Source organism: Neophocaena asiaeorientalis, unplaced genomic scaffold, assembly GCF_003031525.2.
Source record: "Neophocaena asiaeorientalis asiaeorientalis breed wild unplaced genomic scaffold, Neophocaena_asiaeorientalis_V1.1 scaffold771, whole genome shotgun sequence".
Classification (NCBI taxonomy): domain Eukaryota; kingdom Metazoa; phylum Chordata; class Mammalia; order Artiodactyla; family Phocoenidae; genus Neophocaena; species Neophocaena asiaeorientalis.
Genome location: NW_020171822.1, coordinates 394,967 through 405,831, shown reverse-complemented (window position 1 = coordinate 405,831; position 10,865 = coordinate 394,967). Strand labels below are relative to the sequence as shown.

The window sequence follows — 10,865 nt, the reverse complement described above, 5'->3', positions numbered from 1 at the left end:
ATGGCTACATGAAAAGGACACTAGGAAAACCAATTGGTGAGAGATCCAAGATTTCTCTGCACTGTTTTTCCTGAGAAGGTTGTGAAGTTAATATAGGGTCTGGAGCAAACTACTGTCATTTTTAAAAATAAAAAATGAAGTCTCTGTGCGTGGAAGAATAGGAGGATTAGGAAAGGGGACCAGGAGTAAGTTCTTGTAATTTTGAGTAAACATCAGCTCTGCCACTTACAAGGTGGGCACCTTAGGTAACTTTTATTACTTCTCTGGGCCTCAGTCTTCTCATTTTTAATATAGGGATAATAATATTTAAATGGAATAATCTAAGTGGAAAATTCTTCATAAACTATAAAGTGCTAAACAGATATTAGCTACCATTTCTAGGAGAGGCCTACATTTCCTGAGTGGTTACACATCCTGGAGAAGAAATGTGGTCTGACCGGTGGGTTGGGGTATGTCTGGGCGCATCAGAGAATTCGGTTCCAGAGTCAGATCTAGCTCCACCACTTAACAGCTGTGTGTGAGCTTGGGAAAATTACCTGACCTCTCTGTGCCTGTTTCTTAAAAACCAGGATAGTAATAGTGCCACCCACACTGCGTTGACGTAAGGAATAAATGGGTTCATAGATATTGTGGCAGCCACTGCTAGTTGCCTAGCCAATATCTATTCTCCTTTCTTCCTTACCAATAAAGTCCCAATTTTATTCTAGGTGGCAATGGACTCAGCCACCAAAACTTGATTTGCTAGGATTCCTCGCAGTTAGGGGTGATCATGTGACTCTGTTCTGGCCAATACGACATAAGCTGAAATCTACTGGCTGAGGCTTCCAGAAAAGCCATTTTTTCTGATAAAAAAGACAAGACAGCTGTCATGAGCCCTTTCCTTTTTGCCCTTCCCCCACTGTGCCTGGAACCATGACATAATGCCTGGAGGAGGAGCAGCCCTCTTGAGTGCATTAGGAAGAGAGGCTCATGCTGAGAATGATATTGCAAAAAGACTGAAGGATGAGCCTGGGACACAGATGACGATGTGAAGTTGCTTCTTTCCTAACATCATATCACATGAGATAAAAGGCAACCCCTCTGTGTTAAGTCCCTGTTATTTCATCATTTACCTCATCACACGCGGCCAAACATTCTCTAAGCGATACACTCGTAAAGCAGTTTGAGTGATGCCTGGCTTACCGTTAGTATTCAGTAAATGTTATTATTTGCCCAGCATTCTGTTGCCTAACCAGGTGGCCGACAAGTATTCCCCTCCATCCCTTGCAATAGTACCCCAATTTTCCTTTATGAGATCAACCCTCTCCCTATTCTAAGCCCTGTGGTTTGCATGGGATTGACACCACCCTCCACTCTAAGTGTGAGACTTCACTGGCTTAATTCAATCAGCATGAGCCCACTTCCCAAGCAAGAGTGACTGCCCAGGGCTGGGCACATAACACAGGCCTAGGCAGCTCGCACATCCTCTTCTCCTGGCAAAGGGGAGTGTTCAGGTGGGCATGTAACTAAAGTCTGGCAATATGAGTCATCTTCGGGCTCCTATTCTATTTAATCAAATCTACAGTCAAGGACAATAAAAAATTCATATCCAGATCGCCTTTCCCAAAGAAAAGAAACAGCAATAAGATCTACCATTTGCAATTGTGTGAATTCGTTCAAATTTCTCTTCCAAAAGAAAAAAAAAACCCAGCCGGCTGAAACTGTTTTGTTTTTGTTTTTTGTAAACACGTCCAGGAGAACTCCTTTAAGAACAGATGTGCATCTGGGTTTTCGAATGAACGTTGGACCCGGAGGCAGACGCTGGAAACCTATGACTAATATTTAAATAATATTCACAGACAGTTGTCATGGCAGCCTGCTCATTCTGCACAAAATAGAACCCACTGCATTTCAACAAGATTTAGCAAAGGAAAGCTGCTAGCCTGCGGACAGCCTCTAACTGAGTTAAACAGCCTATTAATTGGTTTTGGTTTTATTATTATATATAGCCTTCAGACTATACCCTAACTGTATCCAAAAAAATCACAAACACTTAAAATCACTAATACAAACACATAAGATGATCTTTGTTTAACACCTCCACCACTCTTGAAATCTTCCCATCAGACTAGGAGGAAAGCTTAGAGGCAAGTCCCATTGTGTGCACAGCTGAATCCACTTAAATCTAAAGACAGTAAGTTTGGTGGAAGTAGAGTGAAATTTCATTTCCCTCACCAATTAGCATTGGCTGGATGCCACTATCAGGCACCTCCTCTTAAGTGGGGTTCTGTAGGAGTGGGGAGGAGCCAAATTGTTCTGTGCTCAATTACATAGTCCCAGGGGAGTGACCTTAGAAACTGGAGGTATCTCAAGTCATATAAATAATGGAGGGGGTGACAAAGTATTTACAGCTGATCTGTTTCTCCCTTGAGCGGCTATCAAATCTAAGCTCATTGAATGTGACTGCAGGTGATTTTGTAGATTATATATAGCTGGTGTTGAGGGGAATACTACACGAGGCCATCTTTCCTTTTAGACAGGCTTTCCCATATCACCCTGCCCCTCTGCCTGCTCTTTTGAGTTTCTTCTTTAAGAAAGAAGAGACAGGGTCTAATTAAAATTCAGTAACATCCAAAGTTAGGAAAAACCACATCAAGCCATTATCATCCATTAATACCTTGGAATGAATCAGTCCTTTGGGTTAATTAATGTTCTTCAAACTCCTTGAGATGGGGCCATGTCATACACTTAAAAACACAAAACAAAAAATTCCCACACTACCAAACACTGAGCTCCTAGACATATTGCAGGTATGTGACAATAAACAACTTCAATCAAGGGACTGGGACACTGAGAAGCAGTCCCTCAGTAGCTGGTGGGCAGATTAAAGACATTGCCAAAATGGTATAGGGGAGAAATGTGGAAATACTGAATCAGTAGTGATTGTATTTTCCCTCAAATAACTGAAACTCCCACTAAACAGTAGCATTAAAGATTAGGGATTTTACTTTTCACATATAACCAGGAATCTGGAAGTAGTAAATTTGGGGCTGGGACCCAGGTAACCTCCTTCTTTCTGCGAGCAATGTAGCTTTCTTCCTCCTGACTGTCAACTCATGGTCACAAAATGGCTGCTCTCCCTCCAGCATCACATTTGCGTTCTGAGGAGAAAGTGAAGCTAAGGGCAAAATGGGGCATACCAGCTGAGTCTACCTCCTTTTAAAGAAATGGTTTTGTAAACCCAACTACTTCCACACAAGTCATTGGCCAGAACTGTGTCACACAGTCTCTTCTAGCTGTAAGCGAACCTGGGAAATCAAACTGTTTTAGCTGGACACATTGCTGAGTCAAACAAAATCAGACAGTGCAGTGTAGAGGTTAAATACAGCCTATAGAGCCAGATGGCCTGGGTGTTAAAACCCCACTCCTTTATTTACTACCTGTGTGACTTAGTTACCTAATTATTCTGTGCTTTGGTTTTCTCATCTGTAAACTAAGCATAGTAACAATACCTTTCTCACAGGGTTCTTGTGGGGATTAAATGAGTTAATATGAGTAAAGAGTTTGAATAGTCTCTAATACATAGCAAGCATTATACAAATGTTTATTCTTATTTTTATTACTGACAAAAAGAAGATATCTGCTAGTTGCCCTGCTGCATCTGAGAACTGATGGCTGCCCAGGACGCCGGAAAACCAAAGCCCTGACCTGCCAAAGCGGCGATTCCCATGACCATCAGCCTCTTTCCACATTTCCTGGGAACTGATAGCAACAAAACTTCCCAGTGTCTGAGCCAGGGAAGCAATGCCAGCCACTGCGGTGATGTCCAACATTTTAGACATGAACCATCAGGACTCCTTCAGTTGCAAGAGTCAGTAACCCCGACTCCCACTGGTCTAAGCAAAACTGGAAATGCACCCTTCAAATAGCTGAAGAGCCAACAAGTATACTTAAGGTCTGACTTGGTCGGGGCCTTAAATGATAGCACCTGGTCGCTGTTTCTCAGCTCTAATCCCTCGCTGTTGGCTCCATTCTCAGGCTTCAGGCAGGCAGCCGATGTCTTTCAGACTTGTGGTCACCCACACTATCTTCTCAACATCCTCCCTATGTTTTGGTAATTCCCCACATCTGAGTCCTCAAAGGAGAAACAAGGAATTTGCTTTTCCAGCCTCTCTCATAGCAGGACCACAGGTATGTGACCTAGGCTCTGCCAGAGACCTAAATTTAGAAAAGGGCAACACAAGGAGTCAAGGGGTTATGAAAGCCATCCTCTCCCAAAGTTAGTGGCAGAAGGGTCCAGTTTGCAGATACAGCAGTGATAGAGACTCTGGGCCCCATCACTGGCTTGCATTGCTAACTCTGTATTCAGAAGGGGCAGCAGTGGGCAGGCATCTTTGATGGTGCAGCCCCTCAGTGAGATTTAGACATCATTCCTGGCTTTGGAATCTCCAAAGCCTTCTCGGAGAGCCTGTGGGCCACTGTATATCCTTTAATAAACTCATTTTCTTCTCAAACTAGTAGGAGTGTTGAATCAGCTTAGGTGATATTATACCTTAAATCTTAGTTTATAATTATCAAGGTTTATTTTTCACTGCTGTTCCTGCACAGGTTGGCTGCAGTTCTGTAACATGTGGTCTTCCCTGTAAGACTCAGGCCAACCTCTCTCTGGGGCACTGCTGTGCTCATAACAAAGGGGAAACATCAAAGCAGCACCCTGCAAGCTGGCTCTTCACACCTGTGCTTGGAAGTGAGGCACATCGCTTCCGCCCACACCCAACTGGCAAAAGTCAGTCACCCGGTCAAGACTATCAGTGGGGCAACTGTGTAAAAATCCCATGTAGGGAAGAGCAGTAAATATTTTGGGCAAGAAGGTTCTGCTGTGGGCAACTCAGAGCCCCGTCTGATACAGTGCAATAATCAGATGGCAGCAGAACCTCCAGCCTCTGGATTAGCTCACGTTGAGTCCAGGGTGAACACGGAAATGTCTCTTCTCAGGAATTCACACAAAAGGCCCAGGATTAGCTTTGATTGGGACTGACCTGGCGAGAGTCATTCCCCAACCCTGAACAGATCCATTCAAGACATATTCATAGAGCGGTTACTATGTACTAGGCGCTACTTAGGTTCTGGGAAATACAGCAGTGAACAAAACCAAATCCATGCCTCATGGAACTTTCATTCTAGTTGAGGATGATAAGGGACAGACAATATCTAGAAATAAGTAAATATCTAGAAAATTAGATAGCGATAAGCACTGTAGAGAAAAACAAAGCAGGAAAGGGGGATACTGAGTTTCCAGGGTGAAGGGGAAAGGAAAATAGCAATTTTTAAATAGGGCAGTCAGGAAAGGCCTCACTGAGAAGATATCTGGGCAAATACCTGAGCAAGATGAGACAGCAAGCAATGGGGTGACCTAGGGAAAGAGCAGTAAAGGCTGTGAGAACAGCAGGTGCAAAGGCCCTGAGGCAGAAGAGTCCTACTGTGTTTGAAGAACAGCAAGCAGGCAAGTGTGGTCCTGTAAAAGCAATGTAATAGGATATATGATCAGAGAGGTAATAAGTGGAAGATCAGATCATGTAGGGCCTTGCAAGCCACTGTAAGGCTCTGGCTTTCTTTCTAGTTAAGGTGGGGAGCTACTGAAGGGTTTTGAGCAGAAGTGACACAATCTAACTTAGGTCCTAAAAGGATCACTCTGGCTACTGTGTGGAGAACAGTCTGTAGGGAGAAAACGGCAGAAGCCGGGAGGCCAGAATATGAGGTTCTCGGCAATGATCCAGACAAAAAGTGATGGTGGCTTTGATTAGTACGGTAGCAGGGCAGATGGCAGAAAGTGATTAGATTCTAGATAGATCTTGAAGGTGTAGCCAGTAGGATTCGCTAGTGAGATTAGATTTGAAGTGTGAGGGGAAAAAAGGAATCAAGTATGATTTCTTCCATTTTTTTCTACGTTTTAGGCCTAAATAACTGGAAAGATGAGGTTGCCCTTATCTGAGACAAGGAAGACTGAGAAAGGAGAGGGGATGGAGATCGGGAGTTTAGACACAGACAGAATAGGATTGAGATACCTATTAGACATTTAAATGGACATGTGTAGCAGGCAGATTTGGAGTTTGGGGTAAAAGTTTGGACTAGAGATATAAATTTGGAATTCATCTAGGTTACAGACCATATTTAAAGCCATTAGATTAAATGAGGTCACCAGAGTGGTGAGAATGAACAGAGAAGTCCACGAACTGAGACCTGTGGCACACCCATGTTCACAGGTCAAAGAGATGAGATCCAGCAAAGGTGACTGAGAAGGGGTGACTGGTGAGGTAGGAAGCAAAAATCAGGAGAGGGTGGCATCCTAAAAGCTGGGAGGGGAAAGTGCTTCCAAGAGGAGCAGAGGAACTGGAGAGAGCACCTAAAGACATATTTTGTAAGAGTTTTGCTATAAAGGAGAGCAGAGAAATGGGAGTAGTTGAGGCAGCAATGAGATTAAGAGATTATTTTTTAATGATGAGAAAAAAATTACAGTATGGGACTTCCCTGGTGGCGCAGTGGTTAAGACTCCGAGCTCCCAACGCTGGGGGCCTGGGTTCAATCCCTGGTTGGGGAACTAGATCCCACGTGCATGCCGCAACTAAGAGTTCACATGCCACAACTAAGGAGCTGGCAAGCCACAACTAAGGAGCCCACCAGTCGCAACTAAGACCCGGTGCAACCAAATAAATAAAAATTTTTTAAAAATTACAGCATGTTTGTATGCTGACGGGAATGATCCAATGGAGGAGGTAAATAAAGATGCAGGAGAGGGACTTCCCTGGTGGTACAGGGGTTAAGGATCTTGCAATGAAGACCCAATGCAGCCAAACATTTTTAAATAAAATAAAAATTTAAAAATAATAGTAATAAATAAATAAATAAAGATGCAGGAGAAAGAGGGGAGTTGTTGCAGGGCTTTCCTTGAGTAGGCAAGTGCAGGTGGAGGGCTGGGTGTCGACAGGAACTCAGACAAGTCATCTAGGGCATGAGTTCTTAACTATGTCACGATTAACATTTGGGGCCCAGTTATTTCTTGTGGTGGGTGGCTGTTCTGTGCACTGCAGAATGTTTCACTACATCCCTGGTCTCTACGCACTAGATGCCAGTAGCACACTAACCCCGAGAGCCCAGTGCGTCTCCAGACATCGGCAGATAGCCCCCAAGATTTTGCCCCCTCCGCCAGGGAACATTTTGGGTTCTCACAACTCGGGGAATGGTGCTATGGGCATCTAGTGAGTAGAGGCCAGGGATGCTGTGCAGCATCCTACAATACACAGGACAGAGCTACCCGGTCCCAAATGGCAACAGGGCTGTGGTAGGAAATCCCTGGTCTAGATCTAGGAGGGCACACATGCAGGCAGGTGAGCAGATGTGGGGCTTACCTGTGGAAGTTCTCTTCAGGTTGCTTGCATTGTTTTTTCACTGAAATAAGGAAGCAAGGTCATCAGCTGTAGGTGAGTTTGGGGAAGGAGGTACAGGAAGTTTAGGGAGAGAAGACAGGAACCTGTCCTCTAGGTGAGGTGGAAAATGAACGGACAGGGAAAGTAGACATGATTCTGGGCCGCATTAAGAACACACTTGAGGTACTTACTCAAGAATTTAATGTGAAACCAGTAGGCCTGAAGGTGTGTTCCTCCTGGAGCCATATTCAGAGGCGAAGAGGGGAAACAGTTGGATTTAACAGACTGGTTTGCCAACAACTACAAGCAACAAAGGGGCAAAGGAGTGATAAAAATGACCACAGAACTTGAACTGGGTAAAAAGACTGAGGGATGTAATTAACTATGAAAAGGTAGGTGGGCAAAAGGTAACGAACACCCATTCCAACAGGCTAGTTTCAAATGTTCTGATGAACCGTAAAAGGGGAAAAATAAGGTGAACTCTGCCATACTAAGGTAACCACTCACTTTCCTTAGTAAATACTTGAATATACACTGAAAGACAAAGTACAATCATTTCTAAGTGAAATCAGCTCAATGGAGCTTCCTAAGTCAGCTCGGTGTTTGGGGCCACGGTTTCCTTGGTTGACGAAAGCCAAACCATCAGTGAAGGAAGCCGTCAGTGAAGGAAGCCATCAGTGAGGAAACCATCAGTGAAGCCAAACGCTGGGGAAGTCACACTAAACACCTGAGAGATCAGAGGACTCAAAAAGTTTGAAGTGACTTCTAGTCTTTATTTGCTAGTTCGTTTATTTCTCTGGTAGTTGTTCAGATGATTATGGGCAGACCCGGGGGTCACAGGCCTCACAAATCTGACCGAACAGACTAAAGTGCCAGGGGAAACTGTGGCCAGCTGCAGCACAAGCCATGATGCTGGTGGTATCAAGGTGAAAGTCATCAACAGCGGTTCACGACAGGCTCTTACTTCTGGCTTTTAGGGATTTCATTTAAAAATTACAAAAGACAAAAAAGGTATCCACTTCCTCACTGGCATGCATACAAAATATTATAAGACACCAATGGCACTCTTATGGGAACAACATGTAGCCTCTATGAACGCGGGCCTCCCCAAATCACTTAGATATCAGAAAACTGAGTATGAGCCCAGCCCCGCCACTCACCAGCAGAATGGTCTCGGCAAGACATTCGAACTCTTCGGCTTCAACTTCTTCAGCTGGAAAATGGAGATAGTAATACTTACCATGGCTACCTCATAGGAATGTATGTGAAAGTGCTTTGTAAACCATATTGCACTTTACTAGCAACAGAGATTGTGAATACAACTTGAAGGCAGCAGAGGAGTGGAACAGAAGTCTCTCTCCTTTTTGCTAAAGGCAGAATCCTGTGTTGTGTGCATCAGAGGTGTGCCAGCCTCTTTTCTTTGTGTGGGAACCTGGCCAAAGCTTGCACGTGGCGAACCCACCCTTATAGCAAGGGCAGACAGAAAGCTCGAGGAAGGGCAAAGTATTCCCTAGAGACAAACCAAAACACGACTAGTGAGTGTAATTTTAGGCCCAATTCTTGACAGCCTCGTTTTGAACTGACAAGGGTTTGGCAACGGGTTAAATATACTGATCACTGGGCATCATGGGAGTCATTATGGCTCACTGACTAGCAGGAAACATGGAGTTTTCATGAATTCATCCTCTGGCTAGTGGCTGTCCACTCATGGTCATCTCATGGCTCACAACCTAAGCGTCAAGTGTTCAAGAAGCCTCTCGAAACGTATCAACAAAAAGGCATTCTGGAAGGGGTCCATGATGAACATTACAGGGAGCTAACTAGGATATAGGAAACCTGGTACTAAAGAACCTAAGCCAGCCTGCCTCTATTTCTGTGGAAAAATTTACATGATAGATAAGTGCCTCCATTTTCCCAACCCGGAAAGTAGAGAGAACATTTAGACCCAGAGGGAAAAGGGGGTGTCTAGTCCAGCCCATGCATTTCACAAAGGGGGATACAGAGGCTTGGAAAGTGAACTGATGTTCAAGAGTACACAGCTAGTGAGTAGCCAAGGCAGCGCTAGAATCCTGACCACCACCCCCAGATTAGCGCACCTTCCACCCACCTGTTTCTCCCAGGGGCCTTCCCAGGAAGACAGGAGTTGGCTGAAGGGGTTGCTTTCATACAGTCAGTATCACTTCTCCATCATTCTGCCAGCCTCAAAGTCAGACGCCTGGGAAAAGGACAGCTGCAGCCTTCAGCCACTCCAACTCACCACTGAAAGAGCCGCCCCCGACCCACCCAAATGGTTTCAAGTGCGTTTTCAAGCTTGAGGATGGCGAGCAATCCCAGGATGGTGACGAAGATCCATCCAGAAGCACTGGGGAGGGCAAACGGCACCGACAATGGAAACCAAAAAACGATACCATACAGGCGGCCTTCGTAATGGAGGGTCCCAGCACCTTATCGGGACCACAGTCCTGGAAGCACAGGGGCAGGCTCATGGGCTGCACTCTCACGGGCCCGCGCTGCGTTTAATGCTCCGCTGTCATGGTTGTGGAATTGTCAATAACTTATGATCAAGGAACCTGATATTTTCATTTTGCATTGGGCCCCTCAAATCTTGTGGCCGGTCCTGCTTCCCCCTCCCCGCGCCAGCCAAAGAGACGGCCTGTTTATACCGGCCTCCTCATCCCTCCCCTACCCCAGACAAATAAGATCAAACAAAAGCCCTGTAATTTTTAGCCCCTCCGGGGCTTCCGGAAGGGGAAGAATGTTGTGGAAAAGGTCAGGGGAGCATTAAGAGCCTGTATCCTCGGGGAAGAGGCACAGTGACCAGCTGCCTTTTCCAACCCTGGCAAAATAAAGGCCAATATAAAAATGAGCCCCCAGCCCTCCCCCCCAGCCCCGTGCTGCCTGAATCTTCGGCTCCTTGTGGTGCTCCTGTGCGCCCTGCTCCGGACTCAAGGCTTCCAGTGCTGCCGGAAGCGGCTCAGTGTGCCCGGGGGAAAGTGGGGAAGTGCGGGTTCCTCAGGCTGAGGGGAGCTGTCAAAAGGGGCCGCGCCCCGGGTACTGTCCCCTTCCGCCCACCGGGCCGACCTCGCCGACGCCCGGGCTGCGGGAAAGTTTGGGGAAGGGTGACTAGCGGGGCGGCGCTCTGGCCAGGAGGGTAACCCCTCGCCCCGGCCTCCCCGTGGTCGCAGGGGCGACGAGGCCTGCGGGGAGGAAGGACGAACTACCCAGACGCCGGAGCCGGAGCCCGCCACCTGGCCGCGAACACCAAATCTCACAGGCGGCGCGGGGCCACGGGGGGGGCGGAGTTACGGCGGATGGGCGGGGTTTCAACCGAGGAGCCGGTTCTCATGTGACACTATGAATAAACTAATGATAAAAGGGCGTTGCGAAGGGGTTCCATAGTGTAGTGGTTATCACGTCTGCTTTACACGCAGAAGGTCCTGGGTTCGAGCCCCAGTGGAACCA

General features: G+C 46.2%; 1 non-coding gene across 1 annotated transcript; it reads left to right on the top strand.

The window, feature by feature from the left end:
- The first annotated feature begins 10,792 nt into the window (after positions 1-10,792).
- Positions 10,793-10,865, top strand: TRNAV-UAC (transfer RNA valine (anticodon UAC)). Its single transcript has one exon. It is a non-coding gene; the product is annotated as a tRNA-Val (tRNA).